This window comes from Podarcis pityusensis (assembly GCF_964106645.2).
Source record: "Podarcis pityusensis genome assembly, chromosome: 9".
In the NCBI taxonomy this organism is placed as follows: Eukaryota; Metazoa; Chordata; class Lepidosauria; order Squamata; family Lacertidae; genus Podarcis; species Podarcis pityusensis.
This window is the reverse complement of record NC_138034.1, coordinates 36,967,437-36,990,321: the sequence shown is the minus strand read 5'-3', so window position 1 is coordinate 36,990,321 and position 22,885 is coordinate 36,967,437. Positions and strand designations below refer to the sequence as shown.

Genomic DNA, 22,885 nt, shown 5'->3' with positions numbered 1-22,885 from the left:
CATGAGAGTTGTAGGCCAAAAACATCTGGAGGGCCGAGGTTGAGGAAGCCTGCTATATGGTAATTTATGGACCTAATAGGTATCCAAAGCCATTGGCACATAATAAATAGGAGCCTACTCAACACAAAACACTGTTCCTGTATGTGGTTTTATTTTATTTGCTTTTTATCTTATATTTTGGAAATGTACATCCAGTTTTTTCCTTTAATTTTTTTGCGGGGCCCCCAAGAGAGTGGGGCCCTAAGCTACATCTTTTTTAGCTTATACGGAAATCTGGCACTGTGTGAATGGGACATCTCATGTAATGTTCTATGCAAAGTAAAGTGTTTTCTGCACAGCAGCAGCCCAAAGTAATTATGTCACATCGCTTCCACACCCCACTTTCCCGTGTATACGGCACTCAAAGTGGTTCGCAAGAGAATAAATACATTAAGAATTAATAACACTTCGCTACCAGCATCCGACAACAATTTGGTTCATTGCCAATGCGAGCAATAAAAACTAGCGAAATGCACAATTGACGGCTTCCATCAATACTACTAATCAATACGACACATTTCCTAACTTTGGAATGAGGTTTGATTTCCATGTGTTGTCTTTCCCCCCAGCATGGGCACTCAGATGGGAGAAAATCTTTGCGCTTGCACAGAGAATGCCAGGTCTCCTTTCTTCGCTGAACAGACGGGTGGCACCTGCACAGCGTGGGCTTACACATTGCAGTGTCACCACAACCCAGGCAACAGCAGCTGCAGCGACACAGTCAACGCCCTCACAGGCTGTGCTTGATGACACCAGACCGTTTCCATTTGAGAAAAGGAAAAGCAGCGTTTGCCATAAGCTCTTTCAACATTTGTTGATGCAGAATGAAAGAGAAAGGGAGACTAATCAATTATTGCCATACTTTTGGTGGATTATTTAAACAGACTTCAGGTAGCATAGGGAATTATGGCACTGTTAGTCTCCTAAAACTGTAGGCATCTAATTGAATGGAAACACAGTTTGGAACCTCACCTCCCTTCTGATTCAGCGACATCTGCAATGAACTTGATGGGAGCTAGTAAGCTTAACAGCAGCCATGGGATACTCAATCTATGGCTCTCTGCTTGGGAATAACTGAAAATAGAGTCCCGCTGATTCTCCACTTGGCAGACATTTTCAAGCAAGGGATAAAAAAAAAAACCCTGTGCTGGTTTTATCTCATGTATAATGTATATGTTGCTAACAACAACAGACAGAGCTTGCTCTCCCCTCCCTCTCCATCTTCTATAAAGAGGCCTTCTCTGTTCTTTCGCAAGACGTGGCCCAGATCTCTTTTATCCTTTGGAACAGGAGGGGCTGCTTCCTGCTGGAGGGAAGGGCTATAGATTTGTGAATGCGACGATTTGAATTTCACATATCGATTCATAACTTTTTGAAAAGTCATCCTTTTATCTTTTTCTAAAATAAAAACAGTATTGATTTAATAAGCCGCTACTGTATGTTCTCCCCACCTCTATAGTTAAACCGTCTCAATATTTTCTAAGTGTCTGTATCATTTTCGTTGACACCGATCATTATTATTTCACCAGACGACACCTTTCATCCTCTGAATTTTTTTACCTTATTCATCTAAGTCTGCCACACTCCAATTTCCAAGCCGGCATTTATTTATATTCTTTTCTGTTGACATGCCTTTGAAGCTAAAGTTTATGTTGTTTTTAATGGATTGCTATCAATAATTGTCTTTCTCCTCTCCTCTTCCACCTACGTTCCTCACTTCTGTTTTTTGTTTCTCATTCCACCCCCTTCCATGCCGTGATCATGAATATATTGTGGCTATTTCGGGAATGGTGACTGGGCAACTCTTGTGGGTGGCCCTGCGTGTCATTTCACACCACAATCCTGTCCGTATTTTCTCAGACATAAGGCCCACTGTGTTCCGTGAGGCTGATTCTCAAGTTCTCCACCATTTTGCAGCCCACCTTCCCACACTGCCAGCACAGAGCTATTCTGAGGGCCAAACTATGCATGATGTAATCTACCACCTTTGCTATTATTATTATTATTATTATTATTTACAAAAAGCAGAAATTACCCACTTTAATTTGGAAGGGAGAGCAGCTTGTATAGTCTGGAAAGTGTTCCCAAACTAGATGGAGAACCTGTGTCAGTTTTCTGCTAGAAAAAACTTCTTCCCTCTTTGTTTCCTATTTGCTGCTGAAGGTGCAAATTGGGAAAATGGGAGCGGGGACCATTTTCACTGGAAATCTGGTGCCTCATCCATTCCAGGAGGAGCCAGTGGGTGGTTTTTCTTCAGAACCAAAGTATCCAGTTTATGCCAGGAACCACAGTACAGGATGCAAGTCAAAAGCCAGGAATCCCTGCCGGCAAGTTTAGCATTTTTGGTGAATCCCCCCAACTCCCCCCCCCAAATGCTCTACTACTTTGGGTTCCAGATTTTAACCTTTTGAAATATGGCAAACCTAGGTAAAAGGTAAAGGGATCCCTGACCATTAGGTCCAGTCATGACCGACTCTGGGGTTGTGGCACTCATCTCGCTTTATTGGCCGAGGGAGCCGGCATACGGCTTCCGGGTCATTGTGAATCAGAGCAGCGCATGGAAACGCCGTTTACCTTCCCGCCTATTTATCTACTTGCACTTTGACGTGTTTTTGAACTGCTAGGTTGGCAGGAGCTGGGACCGAGCAACGAGAGCTGACCCCGTCGCGGGGATTCGAACCGCTGGCCTTCTGATCAGCAAGTCCTAGGCTCTGTGGTTTAACCCACAGCGCCACCCGCGTCCCTATGGCAAACCTAATTGGTATGCTATTTCATCAATATATAATAATAATAATAATAATAATAATAATAATAATAAAAATAAAAAATTTTATTTATATCCCGCCCTCCCCAGCCGAAGCCGGGCTCAGGGCGGCTAACAACAATAAAACAGTACAAAAGTACAGCACAAACAACACTCTAAAATCACTCATTATAAATTAATTCAAATCAAGCCACTGGCAACCATTGGGCCAGAGCTCCGCGAAGATTGCCGAGGGAGGGAGTCAGGCTGTGCCCTGGCCAAAGGCCTGGTGGAACAGCTCTGTCTTGCAGGCCCTGCGGAAAGATGTCAAGTCCTGCAAGGCACTAGTCTCTTGTGACAGAGTGTTCCACCAGATCGGAGCCACAGCCAAAAAAGCCCTGGCTCTAGTTGAGGCCAGCCTAACTTCTCTGTGGCCTGGGACCTTCAAGATGTTTTTATTTGAAGACCGTAAGTTTCTCTGTGGGGCATACCAGGAGAGGCGGTCCCGTAGGTACGAGAGTCCTAGGCCGTATAGGGCTTTAAAGGTTAAAACCAGCACCTTAAACCTGATCCTGTACTCCACCGGGAGCCAGTGCAGCTGGTATAGCACCGGGTGAATGTGATCTCGCAGCGAAGACCCCGTAAGGAGTCTTGCTGCAGCATTCTGCACCCGCTGGAGTTTCTGGGTCAGTCTCAAGGGCAGCCCCACGTAGAGCGAGTTACAATAATCCAGTCTGGAGGTGACTGTCGCGTGGATCACAGTGGCTAGGTCAGGGCGAGAGAGGTAAGGAGCCTGGGAGATGATCTATAACGAAATGAAAAAGGTATTTAAGTATACCTTTCTGAAGAAACCAGAGGCCTTTCTCCTGGGCATGGTCGGCCAATTGGTGTCAAAGAAGGACAGAAATTTCTTTATGTATGCCACAACAGCAGCAAGAATACTTATTGCAAAGTATTGAAAGACACAAGATCTACCCACTCTGGAAGAATGGCAGATGAAGGTGATAGACTATATGGAACTGGCGGAAATGACTGGCAGAATCCGAGACCAGGGAGAAGAGTCGGTGGAGGAAGATTGGAAGAAATTTAAAGACTATTTACAGAAACATTGTAAAATTAATGAATGTTAGAATGATGTTGGAATGATTCTAGGTGATTCTAGCAAAAATGTATCAAAGAGTTAAAGAAAATTAGACTGCTAATTGGTGAAAAGAGGGAAAGTAAACTTATATCAAGATCAAGATAAATTTTCAGGATAAAAATTTTGAAGAGAGGGAAAGGATTTGCTGAAATGGATAATTGACCTAGAATACAAAAAAAGGAGGTGTGAGGAGGTCAGGGAAACAAGCAAATGAAAGATATATTATGGGAAGGTTTGATCTGTTTTTTCTTTCTTTCTTCTTTTTTCTTTTGTTTTTAATTGTTTCTATTTTTTGGTTTTTTATTGTGATGTGTTGGTTTTGTTATTGTTTAATTTGGTGTTTTTTCATTTGCCTTTTTGTAAATTTAAAACTTTAATAAATACTATTTAAAAAAAAAAAAAGAGAGAGGTAAGGAGCCAACTGCTTAGCTTGGCGGAGATGGAAAAATGCCGCCTTTGTTATAGCTGCAATCTGCGCCTCCATGGAAAGGGAGGTGTCGAAGATTACACCCAAACTCTTAACGGACGGTGCTGGCACTAATTGTGCCCCCGCAAGAGATGGGAGTTGCCCCCCCAATCCCATATCGTCCCGTCCCAGCCACAGGACCTCTGTCTTCGAAGGATTTAGCTTCAACCGGCTCCCACGTAACCATCCAGCCACAGCTTCCAAACATCTGGTCAGTGTGTCTGGGGCCGAGTCAGGATGGCCATCCATCAACAGATAGAGTTGGGTGTCATCGGCATACTGATGGCAACCCAGCCCAAAACTCCGGACAAGCTGGGCGAGGGGGCACATAAAGATGTTGAAAAGCATCGGGGAGAGTATCGCACCCTGAGGTACTCCACACACCAAGGAGTGGCGCGATGACAATTCCCCCCCAAGCACCACCCTCTGTCCCCGACCAGAGAGAAACGAGCGCAGCCATTGAAGGACTGTAGCCTGGATCCCCACGTCGGCAAGGCGGTGGTCCAGGAGTTCGTGATCGACCATGTCGAAAGCTGCTGACAGATCTAGAAGAATCAGCAGCCCCGACCCGCCTCGACCCAGCTGTCTACGAAGATCATCTGTTAGGGCAACCAGAGCCGTCTCGGTCCCATGACCAGCGCGGAAGCCGGACTGGAATGGATCCAGAGCCGATGTTTCATCCAGAAACCCACCAAGCTGTTCAGCAACTGCTCTCTCAATCACCTTACCCAGGAACGGAAGATTCGAAACTGGGCGGTAATTGGATCGATCTAAAGGATCTAATGATGTTTTCTTTAGGAGCGGGCGTACCACTGCCTCCTTCAGTTCCCCTGGGAATGTCCCTGTGCCAAGGGACAAATTGATGATATCCCCCAGGAGGGCCCGCACCTCGTCTGGACACGCTCTAATCAGCCAAGACGGGCACGGGTCGAGAGGACAGGTGGTGGGCTTTCCAGCTTGGAGGAGTCTGTCCACATCGGCTGGGGATATCCGGTTGAAGTGGTTCAATACTGGACCCGAGGACAGTCGAGGGGCCTCCAGTTCCTTTATTGTATCCAAATTGGCAGGGAGGTCATGGCGGAGCAACAAGACCTTCTCCGCAAAAAAGCTCGCAAATGCCTCACAGCTGTGTGTCAAATTGTTATTTAAATCTGGCTGTCCCTCAAGGGAGGTTAAAGACCTGATTATACTAAATAATTGCGCCGGGCGAGAGCTAGTGGATGCAATGGAGGCCGAGAAGTAAGACTTCTTAGCAGCCTTCACCGCCATCTCGTAGGTTTTCATAAAAGCCCTATAAGATGTTCTTGAGGCTCCATCACGGGCACCCCGCCATACTCGCTCTAGCCGTCTGAGGTCCTGCTTCATTTTCCGGAGCTCCTCGGTAAATATGTGTCAGGGAACTGCCATCAGTGCCAGAGGGAGAGAGCAAAATCCAGAGGGATTCCAGAGAGCGTCCCGGGATTGGGAGAGGCAGCCCATCTTCTGGGGAAGAGAATCAGCGTAGCACCAGTGGAGAAGGGGGGCAGATGGGGGAAGCGGCGAGGCGGTCCCATGACTCCTTGCCGGGGATCAGCGGGGAGAGTGGAGGTCCTCCGCTGCCTACGCCCTCCTTGCGCAGAAGGCTTTCGCGAAGAGAGAGTAGGAGGAGACTAGGCGTCAAAGAGCTTCTTTGCTGGAAGAAGTTTAAGAAACGCTCACTGATGGATTCTGCCAGCGATTGAGACAGCCACGGGTGAGTGGCTGTCCGAACAGGAAAGGTTCACTCAGGCAACCCAGCCTGGTGTTTGCACCGGCTTACACACGAGCATCCCCTAGAACCACTACAATATGCATTTTAATGGCCACTTCTCCCTATTGTTTGTGTTTTGGTACACATTATTTGGTTGGATCTAGCAGCATGAAAACACAAGCTTCAAGCAGTTGGTAATAGGACCAGTCTTTAATATCTAGTTGCAGAATGGAGCTCTTTTGCGGCTGTTGTGGGCTCATCAAGCAAGCCTCTACAGAAACCTCAGAGGGACAAACAGAGGCTGGCAATTACAGAAACCCCCTAGTGGTTCTTTTCATACACTGCATTCTGGCACATTATTATAGCGCTGGAAAACTGCATTGCAAATTTGTAACAGCACCTCTCATTTTGGAAATTAAGGACTGATGCTGATATTTTAGTGAGATTTCACTGCATATTTTTTTCTCACATAATCGCAAAGTATCCTGGGTATGTCCCATGAAAAATAATGGAGATGACCATCAACCAATTGTTTTTAAGTACATGAGGGCTAGAAGTGACACATCCAGATGCAGAAAAGATGCAGAAAAGAGTTTAAGAACATAGCTGATTGGAACAGCCAATTATTTCAGGCTCAGCAATAAGCACTTGATCTTCAAGGCTTTCTGGCACCTCTCATGTTATTGTAACTTGGATGCCTGGTAGCAGTGTTGGCAGAAAAGTCAGTTCTTAATGAGGCTTCAATTTCTTGCACTTCAACAAAGAGCTGACACACTAGTGTTTTGTGTGTGCATATATGTGTGTGTAGTACATTTAACGAACAAACGAACAAACAAACAAACCACTCTTTTTCTCAGAGAGCTTAAAACACACACACAGTAGTATATGTTTCACAAAGTCTTCAGTTTTCCCTGTTCTTTTGCACCTTTAGCACCAATTTCTGCTAAACATGCATAGGTTTATTTTCAGCGTTTGCACAGTTCTGCCTTTTCGTTGTTGATGAGAATCCTGAATTAGAAATGCTGAATGAAGCTTTTTACATCAAAAGAATTGCAAGGAGACACATAGAGACAGAAAGTAGTGAGGAGACATTTCCATACTTGGCTGAGAAGGGGGGGGGGGAGACATTTGAAAAGTTGGAGAGAAGAAAGCAATTAGTACTAGAGCAAAACAGTCAAATGAAAAATTGAGTTTGCTTTCTAGAAATGGACTCGTGTTAATCAGAATGGTAGGTTGAATGAAAGAATGATTGCATCGAACGGTTTACATGCTTTTGAAGAAGTTAGCTTACTGATTTGCAATTTTTGTTGATGATGTCTGATATTCTGAGAGGAATTCAAAGTAGTGCTAAGCAGATCTCTCTATCAGTGCAAGCATATCTGCTTCCCTGATGAAACTACCTGCCCTCTCCAACTGCTGTTTTGGGGGTTCTCCTGTTATCCCCAGAGCCATTTGCGTGGGGGGTGCTGGGACACACAAGGGAGGGGGAGGCCCATTGTGGTAGTGGACGTTTTTGTGCAGCCTTCTGTTCGCGAGACCAGTTAGTTGAATCCAGCCCAGTGCTTTCCACCATGAGAGAATCAAAGAATCACTCACTAGGTGTCCATGGGCCAAGTTTCCATCTTTTAGAGTCACAGGATTTTGTGAGGAATAAATGCGGGAAGAACCATACATGCCACCTTGAGGTCCTAGGAACGAAAGAAGGGATAATAGATTTTGCGTTTGTTTCAAGTTATCAAACTAAGGGACTTGAATGCAAATGCATCTGGGAGGACTGCGTGTGAGAGAAGACATGGAAGCTGAAAATGCTGCAGGGCTTAATTGATTCAATGGGTAGATGAATTAACTGAGGCTTTAGCTGATTAATGAGTCTTGATCGATTCAATGGATGGATGAATTAAGTGAGGCTTTAGTTAATTAATAGACAAAGTCAACATTTCATTTGGTGGGGCTGTAAATAAAAAAAGCAGAGCTGGTGATTTTTGTGACTAAATACATTTGGTGTGCAGCTACAATGAGGGGTGTGAAAAATTCAGTTATCTGTTGGTTTTTGTGCTTTTCACAGTTCAGGTTTTGGCTCAGAAACTATAAAAATTCATATAAAATACACATATTAGGTTAAAGTGCATACAGAAAGGTATATTTGAGGATAAATGTATACAGAAATGTGCATTTTGGGATAAAATGCACACAATATTCATATTTTGGGATAAAATGCATATAAAATGTGTATTTGGGGGAAAACAGATGCAAAAATTATTCATTTCTGTGCTCTTATATATAAGCACAGAAATGAATTATATAGATGGTATGCAACAACAGCAGCAAGAATACTCATCGCAAAGTATTGGAAGACACAAGAACTTCCCACGCTGGAGGAATGGCAGATGAAACTGATGGACTATATGGAACTGGGGGAAATGACTGGCAGAATCCGTGACCAGGGAGAAGAGGCGACGGAGGAAGATTGGAAGAAATTCAAAGATTACCTACAGAAACATTGCAAAATTAAAGAATGTTAGAGTGATGTTGGAGTGAAAATAAGTGGTTTCCAGCTGTACAGGATAAAGTTATAGATAGACTAAGATTAAAGATTAGGATTAAAGAAGTTTAAGGAAATGGAAATTTGGTACTTAAGAGGTAAAATTTTAATGTTATATTACATCATGATTAAAGATTAGGATTAAAGAAGTTTAAGGAAAGGGAAAATTGATATTTAAGAGGTAAATTTTTAATGCTATATTATATCAAGATTAAAGATTAGGAGTAAAGAAGTTAAAGGAAAGGGAAATTTGGTACTTATGAGGTAAAATTTTAATGCTATATTATTCTAAGATTAAAGACCGGGATTAAAAAAGTGGAAAAGAAATTGCTGGATAAACAATTTGGACTGGAATACAAAAGAGGGAGGTATGAGGAAGTCCAGAAAATAAGTAAATTTAAAAAAGGAAATGAAAAGGTGATATTGTTTTTAATTGTTCTGTTTCTTTTTTTATTGTTGTTTTTTGCTTTTCGTGTTTTTTTTTATTTCTTTCTGGGATTTGTATTGTGTATTTGTGTATCTTTTTTTATGTCTTGTCTGTTCAATTTTTGATTGAAACCTTAATAAAAATTATTTATAAAAAAAGAAGAAGAAATGAATTATATAGATGATAGAGAGATATCAATATCGATATAGAATTGATAGACAATGTGCCGGAACACAATGGACCTCTGAATATTCACTTGTGAAACTGACATGGACTGTCAATAGACTATATGATTAACTGACTTTTGAGGACTTGAATGCAAGCTCAGTCAGTAGAACATGGTGGCAGGCATAGGCTGGGCACCCACAGTGATTTTTTTCTGGGTGCCCAGGCACCCAGGGGCCCCTGGAGATGGTGCCAGTGACTGGGTGTCATGCTATTCCAAACTGGAAGTTTGTACAGGAAATGGAGTGGAATCATACAATTGGAGGGGACCTTATAGGTACTCTTCTTGTTTCCTGTATTACCATTGCCGGGCGGACATTGCCAGACCCTCAAGAATTCAGTCTTCTCTAAGGCGTCTGCAAAAGAGTGGCAGTGTGCTTGCTTTCCCCCTCAATGCAAATGCAAAAATGTCATTCATTAGCATTTGATCCCTCCCTTCCGCCAAGATGGCATGCATCTTTATCATCACAGCAGCCCTGTGAGGGAGGTAAGGGTACCAGGGAATGACTGGTTGTGAACACAACACAAACTCATCCTTTTGATGGCCAAGCAAATGCCTGTCCAAATGTTTCATTGTATATTACAGAATGGGGAAAGGACAGAGAGGGCTGGTCTTGAAGTATTTATTCATACAAATCTATTTTTGAAGCAGTAGTGAAATCTAATTACAGGAAGCGGGTAAACATAGGAACTGAGAGGAGAATTTTACATATTGTAAGAGTTTGGTAGGAAGAAATACGACTCGCTGCATGTAATAAAGATTCATTTGCGATAGAGTACTGTTGTGCTCCATTAATTTAAACCCAATGGGATAAAACATGTCACTATAAAACACTTTCATTAGTGTTCAGAGTGTTGTTACCATGTTGGTAATGAAAATGAGACAAACATTGGGAAGCTGATCACCTGAATGCTACTAAGTTTAATTACTTTGATATATAAGTGTATATTGCACAAGTTCTTTGTAGTTCTCAACAGATTACAGTCACTCACACGGTCTATACCGAGTCACAATGTGACTTTAGAGCTCAGAGTCAACAATCGACAAGATTTTCTCCGGCAGCTGCAGGAGAAATGCCAAAAGTAGAGGATATCCCTTTACATCACCTTCATGGACCTGACAAGGGCCTTTGACCTCTTCAGTTGAAAAGGACTCTTCACACTGCTCAGCAAGACAAGATGCCCACCTAAACTCCACAAGATAATTGTGTCCTTCCATGGGAACATGTGCTGCACTGTCCAGTATTACGGTTCTTTTCTCAGATGCCGTCCTATAAAGAGTGGTGTGAAACAGGGCTGTGTTCTCGCCACAACTCTCTTTGGCATATTCTTCTCCCTGTTGCTGTCATATGTCTTCAGTTTGACTGAATACAGTGTGTACTTCCATTCAAGGAGTGATGGGGGTCTGTTCAACCTGAACATCTCCATGCCAAGACAAAAGTGCGGCAGGTTCTTATCTGTGAGATGTTGTTTGCAGATGGTACAACCTTGACAGTGTACTCCAAGGAAGCTCTACAGAAACTCATCAGCCATTTTGCTCAAGCCTGCATGGAGCTTGACCTCACCATCAGCCTGATGAAGACCAATATCTTGGGTCAGGACCTCGCCAGCACTTCTCGCATCAGCATTGGTGACCACAAACTTGAGGAGGTACATTATTTTGCCCATTTGGGCTCCACCAGAACCAGCATTCTATCCATTGGCACTGAACTGGTCTAGCATATTGGTAAGGCAGCTATGACAATGGCTTGTTTCTCCAAAAGGGAACAAGAGAATGTGATGCTAATAACCAATACCAAGATAAAGGTCTACCAGGCTTGTATGTTGATCACACTGCTTTATTGAAGTGAGTTGTGGACAACTTATGCCTGCCCGGAGTGATGCCTCAATGCCTTCCATGTGCACTGTGTCTGGAAGATTTTGGGCATCACATGACAGGACAGAGTCTCAAACAAAGATGGGCTTTTTGAAGCCCACATTTTCAACACGTTTGCACTTCTTTCTCAGTGAAATCTATGCTGTACACATGTACACAGAGTCATGTACACAGAGTGGAAGATAGCAGGATTCCCAATGATGTGTTTTACAGGGAGCTGGCTTCAGACACCAGGCCTGTTGGCAGACCAACTCTGTGCTATACAGATGTCTGCAAACATGACATGAAGGCTGGCAACATTAACCCTTCCATGCGGGAATTCCTTGCAGACAAGCGCAGTGCCTGGAGACAGACAGATATGTTGTGTATCTACAGCAGTGACCAGAGGAGGAATGACCACTGGGAGGAGCAGAGAGAGAAGAAACTCCATGATGCTTCTGTAACAATGAAACTAGATGCCTTTATCTGTCTTAGCTGCAATAAAACATGTCTGTCCCATATTTCTCTACAGTCACAGCAGGTGCTGTAACCATCCAGCGGTTTGACTTTACCACGGAAGACACACTCTTGCATTGTCTCTCAAGACAGATGAATGGCAACAATAAACTCCTTCGCTTTACCACAATCATTAGCCAGGTACAAGAAATCTCAGCTCAGGAGAACTTGTGTACACACACACTCACACACAAAGAAATAGAGACAGAGGGAGACGGAGAGAGAGAGACTTAGGAGGGAGAGGTAAACTGCCACTCCATCTTCCCATCTGCTCTGCTGCTGTGTACACAGCAGGGTACTGAATAGATGGTTTATTCTCCTTTGATTATCCTTCTTTTACCTGCTTAGATCACTCTGTGAAGATCATTAGAACTATCAAACTTCAAAACCTTTGAATTTGATATTCTGCAAGTGTGCCAAATTTCACATTTGTGCAGAATTTAAGGGTCAGTCGGAAGCCTTACATGGAGTGATTTATTTATTTCTCCTTTGCAGAAGCAGTCCCAGTTGTGAGGAACAAAATAGCACCTATAGCCTACAAGTCAATGATCTATGCATAAGCTGGCTAAGCTTTGAGGCACGTACTGAATGTTGTTCCTAGGCAATTTAAGGACAGATCACCACCAACTTCAAAAAAGTAAAATGCTATTTAGAAGTGGTCTCTGGTGTATGTTTACTTGCTTTTTCTATCCTGCCTGTAACAAGAATCGGTAAGGGCATACAGCCTGCAGGATCCCAAAATATAGTGTCTGTGGATTTTAGGACAGGCTGAGGGAAGAGAGACTGGGAAGGGAGGATGAAGGCTGCTGTACAATTACACATACACAACTGAAAAATTGGCACCCCTTTTGCAATTATTAGGGTTAGTTGTTTGAAATTAATTCAATAAAGCCTCAATAAAAAATGGTTAAATCATAAAATGGCATTGGAAGTGTTTAAATTTAAGCCTCTTCTCATTTTAAGAAAATTACAACAGTGCCTTGGTGGCCAAATAAATTCTTAATTCTATGGATAGGTAAACCAATTACCTGTAAAAGTAACACAGTGGAGGAAAATCAGTACAAACCTATTTTTAAAAGAGTAATTACTATATTAATTCCTATGCGATAGCATCGCTGCTTACTGTCAAAAACTGGCATTTCCACCCACTATTTCAACTATTTTTCATCTGACTAATTCCATTAGATCATCTTGTATGTTGTCATTTTTACATCTAAGGCCTGGGTTTCCAACATGGTACCTACCAGATGTTGTGGACTAAAATTCCCATCAGCCCCAGTCAGCTTGGCCATTGATCAGGCATGATGGGAGTTGCAGTCCAAACCTTCTGAAGGGTGCCATGTTGACTACCCCTTTGTTAAGGTATGATAAACACAATGCCACAAGTTTGTGAGAGCCACTTTCTTCATGTCCTCTCTCTCTATAGCTGGATATGAAGCTATGAACTGCCCATCCACATTGATGGCCCATTCTCTAGGGTTTTCTTATGGCTCCTGACAAAGCCACTTGGAGGCTACTGATATAATTATTCTACATAACAGGACAGTGTGGTGCCTTTCTCACTTCTTAATCAGCGTAGGCTTTTTATTTTGCATTTCCCCCTCACTTTAGGATGAGGCAGATCATTTTGGTTCAGTCAAATGGTTGTCCTGCAGAGGAGTAAATTGGTTTAATCTCAGCAGCCCTTTATGTGGGCTGCAACAATGCTGTTGGCAGTGGTGACTGTGTGAGAACAAGCCTTGGCATATGGAACTCCCTCCCCCCCTCGCATATGGTGTGTGTGTGTGTGTGTGTGTGTGTGGAGGGTAATTAGGTGTGGCTGAATGGAGAATATCATGTCCCTGAAGGGGGTACATCAGGAATTGTGGAAGGCAATTGCAGTATGTACACGGATAACAACAAAGACAATCAAGAAGGAAACTGTAATGTACTTGTTGGCTTTGACACAAATGAATGAGAGCCCAACTGTTGGGATGAATTGTGTGCACCTAGGGACGGGTGAGATATTCAGTTCTGTTCTCATTTAAAGACAAACCGACCTAATTCACACTTGCAGAGCAATATGCGAACTGAAACACTGCTCTCCTTCAAAATTCATTTTCCTCTGAATTTTGCAATGCGGTTCTCCAGACAAGTAGTGTGTACAAAAAATGTATGCACTCAGAGAAAGTGTTATAAAAATGTGTGAATGACTGGTGAAAAGAACAATCAAAATTGCATTATATTTGGGGAATTGCTTTGCAATATGCACTTTGCACTGAAATGTTGGTGAATTTTCACGAGCCCCTCCCCCAAATGCAAACCAATATGAAATAATGAACTTAAGGTTGGGAGAGAAAAATCAGAAATTGAAAGAAACAAAAATTGACCGATTCACACATCCCTATTTGCATTCCACTTTGCAAAGTATGAAATAAAAGATCTCCCCCTTCCATTCCACTGGCTCCTTCTGGTTGCTCTGTCCCATCCCATTCTCCCAAATTCATAAGTATCTCATGGCATGGTTGCTGCTTCCACTGTAAGGTGGCAACAGCTACAACCAATGAACACCTGGGTCAGGTAAACCATGTGGTACATTTTCACACCAGCAGAACAGAGTTGTCCTTTCACATTAAATGAGAGGCTCGGGGTTTTTGTATTTTGATAACCGTACATGGGTACCAAATTCAATGTGAGAATGACCTGTAAAGCATAAAACTGTCTATGCCTTTGCTTCCCATCAGTTGCACCTCCTAGCACTTCAGATGTACACAGGTATTTTTCTTCTTTTTTTCTGGATTGACCTAATCAAAAGAAAATTGATCTACATTTACACTGATGTGTCCAAGACACGTCTTGATAGAACCCCTTAATTTTCTTCCAACTACTAGAAATTGCGCAAGCAAAACAAGCAAACATGAAAGCCATCGTTAGTAATTGCAGCTAAAATCTCTTAGCGAAGGTATAGCCTTTTGTCATTTACTGCTTGCAGAGAGGCAATCAAAATTAAATGAGGTGAAATTACTTTGAAGTGTCTGGTTTAAGCTCCGTCAAAAGGACTGTTTGCCAGGTTCAAGTAGGTTTTGTAAAACAATATGTCGTACATCATGATCCAGCTGGTCCCTTGCAAAGACCAAGGCTCCTGAACTGGATCAATCATTGTTGTCTACCAGAAGAGCTTCTGAGGGGAACTCCAGACTCTCAGTCTTTTGCTGACACAAAAGATTCAAGCACATAGCAGCAAATGTAGGCTAGTGAAATAAAAGTGAAGTGTTTTATGGCATTTATGCAACAAATCCACTTTTTAAAAAGAAAGGGGCTTCTTGTGGTTAGGGAAGTGACCAGGAAATGCTTCGGAAAGTTCCTATAAATCTGCTGTTCCCTGCTCCACTTAGTGCATTTCCCCTGCTTCTGTGTCAAACAACTCACTTATCACTTACAGATCTGACTTCATTCATTAGCTAAGAACACTGGAAAGTGGGTGTAGCCAAGCTGTCTCATCTGACAAAAATCACACAGAAGATACTTGTACATTTTGCGTCAAACCTTTCTTTCTAGGAGGGCTAGAAACCTGCTCTTTTTTCATGGAAGCTTGGAGTGTGAAATCCCTGCTGGCTATGGGCCTGGCACATCACTAATCCACGCTACCCATTTTTCAGTGGCCCTGTGCCAGTCTGTATCCATCTTCCAAATTTAATCCAGATTTACCATTTGTAGGAGAAATCTAATAAACTGGGGACTGCCGCCAATGGCCAGTTTGCAATTTTAAGCCCCCGTCCAAAGCTCTTCCAGATGACCTATTTATTTAACATTCACTTTGATTTGCTGTCATAAAGCTTATGCAGAGGAAAAATATCTACTGTATTTTTCACCCAATAGGGTTAGGGTTAGAGAGCTGCCTGCACCCCGAAGCCTGGGGGGGGGGGGGGCGCTGAGCTCAGTATTTTGTCTTGATTGAGGAAGACATTCTGATTTTTTTTGCTGGGAGATTATACAACAACCAGCCTTCATCCTGATTTGCTCTTGGGGTGTTTAGACACCAATAACATTGTGTAGTGAAGAAAAGTTACCAGCCTACTAAAGTTTTCTTTCAAAAAGGCTTGTTTGCATTGTATTCTATATCTTTTGTCTAGGAAATACAGCTGGTAAAATAAATTTGTTCCAAAATCCACAACTAGGGGGTGGGAATCTTCACTAAGCAAACCAAAATGTCACAAAATACTCGGCAAGCTTTCAAGTTCTCCATAACTCTTCACCAGGCTACATGGTAAGCAAAGCAGCCAGCAGGGAAGAGGGCGGGGGGGGGGGGGAAATGCTTGATGCAGCAAACCACGGAATCTGCATATTTGGGGATCAGAAAGCACTGTGATCCTCCAAGCGTAGGAGCTACATCATAAAATCAATTCCAGGAAAAAGGATTTCCTGGGGTCCTTGATACTGCTGAGTTACTACACTATAAGGATTGTATTGTAAATTCAAATGACAGACCAGAAGATTACTTGCAGAGTCAGCACCAATGGCAAAGACCAATGGCTGTCTAGGGAAGGTTGCACAAAAATCCTGCACAGCTTCTTTGTTCTTTTCCTTCCAAGGCTTTATGTTCTCTATGTCTGGCTCAGTTCCCAAAAGCATAGTTAGCGGTGTAGGAAGCTGCTGTTTAGAGATAGAGCTCCTCCAGATGACCTGTTTATAGAGCACGCCTCCTGATTTGCTTGCACAACATTTATGCCAAAGTTAGACTATACTTTACTGAGCATTTGTTGTGATTCGTTGGTGAGGAGGTTACACAAGGGATGGACAAATCTGTCAGCTTCGGCTTCTCTCCATTCTTCCAATCTTAACTTCAGCTTTCCACATTTCTACTTCAGTTTGCATTTTTTAAAAGAAAAAAATCCCCATGAAAATTCAGCAGCATTGTAGTGCAAATTTCTCCTAATGAACACGTACTGCACACATTTTCTCTTGTTACACATTCATTTTTCCATAGAGCCTCCCCCCTTCAATTCATTTCGTTTCCTTCCAAGCATGAATTTCCTCTGCAAGAAAGGAAAATTTAAAAGTCAAATCTTCGTTTTTCATGCAGTCATGCCAACTAGCTCTACTTCATTCTTTGTGGTATCTGCTGAGGTGTGAGAAGCTCCACGGGAACTTCCACAGACATAGCTACAGATGCTGGGCAAGACACTAGCCTACCTCTTCACCAAAGTCAAGACTTGGCTGAAGCCATATGTGACATGAATTTCATGGGCAGCTGGTGCTAAATGTTTTGATTCTCAACCTTTCCTGGAAAATCCACATCACTGACAACCATTCAGCTGTTGAGCTAATGAGCCATCCTGTCTCTTTTGCTCTCTCCCTTCCACGATCAACAGTGGGAGGCTATGAGATATTCCAGCATTGTCTGTGTGGGCAGGCAAAGACGAAACCTGCACATTCTATTTGGGTACCTGTATCAATGCAGAGCTCCAGAGCATCCATTAGGTTTTATTTATTTATTTTACCGTGTACTTTGCTCTGAAGGAGGCAATTTAGTGCATTGTGTGCACTGAAGAAAAAGCCACAGCTGATCTCTTCTGGTACAGTAATTGCATCATGATCTCTAGAGACTGCCTTTTCTCTTCACCCTGCTGGACTCAGAATTGTATTTCTCTTTGAATGCAATGCAGAAAGCATGCTTGCCCTATCTTTCAGCCGTTGACGGCACAACGGTCAGGACTGTGTGCTTGCCCCTGTGGTGTCCTTTGTCGTGGCTTCTTAAATGGTCGGTGTCTTGGACAGTTGCCCAGCTGTACTCCATGAATTGTTCTGGGAGTTTACAGCATCCTCATATCTTAAAGCGATTAGGCAGTGCCTTCTGGCATGAGCTTTAAGCAGGAAAACGTGAAAAGTTTGCAATGCTGCAAAAGAGATTCCCCACTGGTTGACAACAGAAGAAACACAAAGGCCAGAGCAACATAGTACAATTACATACCACCTCAATCTCTGAGCAGTGAGAGATTTGAGAGGTTCCAGGCATTTACCCAGGATTCGGTTTTCTTGGAATGAAGGTCAGTGGAGACTGTGGTGTCTTTAGGATATATGGTTTTATTTACACATCTATACAACCTGAACATAAGATGAAGCGGCTCACAGCATTAACCCCCCCAACAGATCTTGCTTCTCCCTTAGTCATAGCCTTGAATTCCAGCACAAGTCAAGCATGGCTCTGTATCTCCAGCTTCTCAGCTTGCTTTGTGCTCAGTTCACCCAAAATTGCTTGCCTATTGTTCTTTTATCTACCAGCCCAACGGGAAGGGGAAAGGCACAGCCATTTCCCCCATGGCACAGCGCAACTCCTTTGGTTATGCTAATCATGGTGCGTAACTAGCCAGCCTCAACCATCTCCCAGACAAAGAATTTGGTTTGCCAGGCTTGCTCTCATACCTTCTTCCCCAAAAGATACAGGAACCCAAGAACTGGGAGGGGCTTAGGGCATCATGCAGGCTGACCCCACAAACCTGCAACAATACATTCCCTCCGGGGCTGCTTCCCCATAACATTATAGCTTCACTTGACCTCATACACCGGTGTGAGAATGCTGTGTGTTTCTGACTCTTGTCATCAACAGCCAGTGTGTGTGGTGGGTCAACATACAATGAGATAATGTCACAATGTGACTATGTTTTGCATAGCAATGTTGTGTGGAGTGTAACATATAATTCTGCTGGTAGAGTAAATATTTTCAAATTGCAGGTAGACCAGCCCACTTACTTTTTGTGACAGCTCCCTTATCTCCTGCTATAGTGGAGGCCCATCATTTGGCTAAAATGAGGGGGGTTGGGCCCCCTTGCGGATTTCATCAAGGGCCTCCTCCCTTTTCTTTCCTGAACTGAAGACTGGCTGAGTCCTAACACACTCAAATGGGGCTCATTATTCAAAGCCATTTTGAAATGATACCCACCATTTGAAATGATACCCACCCAACTCTTCTTTTTAGAAAGTTCAGATCAGGTTCTATGTGTATCCCAGTGATCTAGGCACTGCTGGTCCATGTTCATTGATCTTCCAGAATTCTGCAACATTGCATATGCCCAATTCATTTAAGGAACCGATTGAGTTTCTCTGATGGAATATGCTTTTTCCTCCCTTTTCTTTTTTTAGTACCAGCTGTTCCAAATACATCATAACTTATTATGCGGGTAAGAAAACTGATGAAAAGAGATGTCTGAAGAAATGTATATAGGCCTTTTACTGAATGACATTTTGTTTTGTTTTGCTGAATAGTCCAAAATAATGCTTACCTAATCACTCATTACGCTAAAGTTGCACATACCTATAAAAGAATGCATTTGGTTATCAAAGAGGCTAATTGACTAAGATGCTTAACTTTCATTAAACTGGTGCCCAATCCCCTCTGAATTCTTAGTAAAGATTCTTATTAAGATCCCACTGTATGAGATTATGGACAAGACATAGAAGATAAATGCTCTTTTTATAATGCATGCAACCATGAGCAGGATTTGTAGGCATAAGTATTAAAGCAGCACACCAGGGCACTTTCCTTTTTATTTCTTTTGGCAAGTATATTCAATTAAGCAATTGATTTTCACATAAAGAACAATTTCATTTTGCAAGGCTGATTTGCTAGCAAATGAGCAAGAATTATAAAGAAGCCTGTTGCCATACATTTATTCCTTCCACAGCAAAAACAGTGTTTGAAAACCAAATTGGCACAACGGGGATGGAACAATATTGATCTATAAACAAAGATGGAAGGCATAATCATTTATGTGCAATTTCTACTTACAGCAGTCATTTTGCTGCTCTCTAATTATTAGTGAATGAATTTATGTGCAGAGACAATTAAAGGGACACCACACTACTGGAATCTTGGGTCTATCCATACCATAGATTTAGGCTGGCCATTCCTGTTCCCCCAGAGGACTCTGGGAAATGAAATTCTGTAAGGGCTAAAGATTGCTAGCTGTATTGTCAGTAGCTTTGCCAAACTACAGAATTCTTTAGGAGAAGCAATGAAGTTTTAAATCAGTATAAAACAAATCTGGTACTACATGTGTGACTTGAACTTTCTGCGCACAAACCAGATTACCAAACTTTGGGGGCCAATGGACACATATGAAATGAGATAGTGTTGTAGCTGCCAGTCACAAAATGGCTGCCATGTCAGCATGACATAATGGTTGCCACATCTAAAAGAGCAAAATAAGAGGCAGGACAACAAAATGGTGTGTGTGTGCCCCCCCAATCAACAGACCCATCAATGGGACAAAAGGCACCTACAACAGCCACTGCCCCACCCCTTCAATGTGAGGTGGGGACATCCAATGAAAAATGAGCATCTTTAAGGGAGCCATGCCCAATGTATGAGACACTGAGTGCAAACTGTAAATGAGCGGGAAAAACAGTTTATTGTGCATTATGGATTTTTAAGGGAATATTTGCGAAGACATTTTGCAGGCACCATAAAGGTACTGACAGGCATGCAGGCAAGATTATATTTTCAATCACCTGATGCTCAGTGGAGTTCAGATGTGGAGAAAAAAATCAGACCCATTTTTAGACAGTGTGTTGTCATGTGTCACTAACGAGTACCAGAGTGAAAATGGATGTAGGCAGGGAGAAACGAATTCCCAGAGCAAAAACAAGAATAGGAATAGGAATATTAAAGCAGCACAATTCTCATGGTTTACAAAAGGGACACTGACTCCAAAAGAACTAAGAAGTGTCTTATGCAGTGACCACTGTGCTTTGAAGATGGAGATTAACCTAAATTTTGAGAAAATGTGTTGCAATTGTTTATCCAGTGGAGAATATGATGAAGGATGCTTCCACACTGAGTATTTACTATGGAAAAGCCACACTTTGTTCACTCACTTTTAAGGAGGCATCTGCACAATAATGTGAATAAAATATTCTCGTGCCATCTTCTACCTCAAGTATATCTCTTTCCATAGGAACTGACCTGGACTCTGTGATCATCCTCTGAGGCCCTTCTTCATGTGCCTCCACCATGAGAGGTCTGGAGGGTGGCAACATGAGAACTGACTTTTTCTGCAGTGGCTTCTGAAATACTCTTCTTAGGGAGGCTCGCCTGGTGCCTTCATTACATATCTTTAGGGGCCAGGCAAAATAATTTCTCTTCTCCCAGGCCTTTGGCTAATTAAACAATCTGTGACCTTTTAAACTGTGTATGGGGGTACTGTCTTTGTTCGTTATTATGGTATGTATTTTTGTGTTTCTATATTGTAAACCATTCTTTGGATGAAGGGCAGTATAGAAATCTAATTAATTAATTAAATCAATTAATTAATCCAGAATAATGTCTGTTGAAGTTCTTCCTCTGCACCATGAAATCAGAAAATCTGACCATTTCTAAAACCAATGCAACAGCTGTGCAATTTCCCCAGGTGTAGCTACCCCATTGTCATTGCACAACTGTTTAGTAGGTTGTTAGTACAGTACAGCCTATATAGATTACTGTAGCCATTTCTTTTTCTATGGTTCATCTCACCTATTTGGGTATCACTTAACCTTCCACTTTTCAAATAGCATTGTCTTTATATCATTTGTTTTCTCCCCTCCCCGGGAGAAGAATCATAATTGGGAGCGCAACAAGAGGGAAAGTTTTTAATCCTTTCACCACACACAGTAGTCCCAATAAAAATGTCCCCAACTCTATCATTTGTGGTGAGGGAAAGGGGGCTGCCCACCTGACTACAGAAGGTTATTTGGATTCCTGCAGTCTATAGAAGCAGAGTTGCTATTCTACTTGCGTCTTGAAAGAGAACAGGAATGATTGGGTGCTGCTAAATCATTGGTGTCTAAAAGCACCTGAAATAAAATGGAGTGATTAAGATTTGAGTGAGCATACAGAGAAGAATCCAGTGGTGTCAATGTAGAAAATGATGCTATATAGCCTGAGAGGAACCTCAGCTCAGAGCTGAAAGAGATGTTTGATTGAAACAGTTTTTACAGAAACAAAGAGCTACAATCTGAGGGCAATGTGATGAAAAACAAAGTCCACTACCCTGCAGCTGTAGTGTGTGAGAAATCCATGCAAAATTTAATCTCAGTCTTCAAACACAGGCAATAAAATCAATTTGTTCAGAATCAAAAGTTCCTCAAAAAGGGATGTTTGGTGATTATTCTTTGCTTCCTTGGAGGACGCACGTGAGCGTGTGTGCTGCATGTCAATCTTAGGATGAATTTTCCCACTATCTAAGGCTAACTTTAAACATTATTTGAGCTAAGTAATGAGTACAGAGTGACAAGTATTTAATAATGTACCAGGAAACTGGCCTGGCCTAAGACATTTTGGCACCTGAGGGAAACCACAAAATGGCTTCCCATGTACTCCCCCTGCCAGGAACAAGCTAGGGAGTGAAGATCTACATGCAATGCATTCCTTGGAGGCTGGATTTGCTGCCCCTGTGGATGCCGCTGCCCAAAGCAATCACCTCACCTTGCCACATGGGAGGGGTGGCCCTGCCAGGAAACGTTGATAGCTTTGCTCTGAAATCAGAAATGGTATTTGGAGCACAGGAGTGTCATTATAATATCTAGGATACTTTGGGGCAAGGCTGGATCTGTTCTCATCACCTGTTGCTGATAGCCATACAAGGAAGTCCCCTAATTTCCACATTACAGTGGTACCTCGGGTTAAGTACTTAATTCGTTCCGGAGGTCTGTACTTAACCTGAAACTGTTCTTAACCTGAAGCACCACTTTAGCTAATGGGGCCTCCTGCTGCCGCCGCGCCGCCGGAGCCCAATTTCTGTTCTCATCCTGAAGCAATGTTCTTAACCTGAAGCACTATTTCTGGGTTAGCAGAGTGTGTAATCTGAAGCATCTGTAACCTGAAGCATATGTAACCCGAGGTACCACTGTACATCCTATAACTGACGCTGCTTGCAGTGCCCATCCTGGTCCAATTTATTTGCAGAAGAGCTCAGTTGCACTTTAACTAGACAACCTGAATTTCGCAGTGCTGTTGAATCCCACCCAGAAGATAGTTACAGTCCCGAACTATCCCTTCTGGATGACGCTCAAAGCTTAAATGTGACAGCATCCCATAATTTAATTCTATAATAACATAAGAAACTGATCAGAATATGGCTCTAGCTGGAATGCCAGTATGGGCTCAGGGGCCGCATGTGCGGCCCCAGCCTCGGACATCCCTGCCCCTGCCCATCTCCAGTTGTGTGTTTGACTAAGCATGCTTAG

The 22,885-nt window shown here is 42.6% G+C and overlaps 1 long non-coding RNA gene across 1 annotated transcript; it reads right to left on the bottom strand.

The window, feature by feature from the left end:
- Nucleotides 1-372: 372 nt before the first annotated feature.
- On the bottom strand, nucleotides 373-21,463 carry LOC308485557. The gene is made up of 3 exons (XR_013990610.1): nucleotides 21,373-21,463; nucleotides 18,943-18,974; nucleotides 373-1,345 (listed from the first exon to the last, which is right to left on the bottom strand). It is a non-coding gene; the product is annotated as an uncharacterized lncRNA (long non-coding RNA).
- Nucleotides 21,464-22,885: the final 1,422 nt, after the last annotated feature.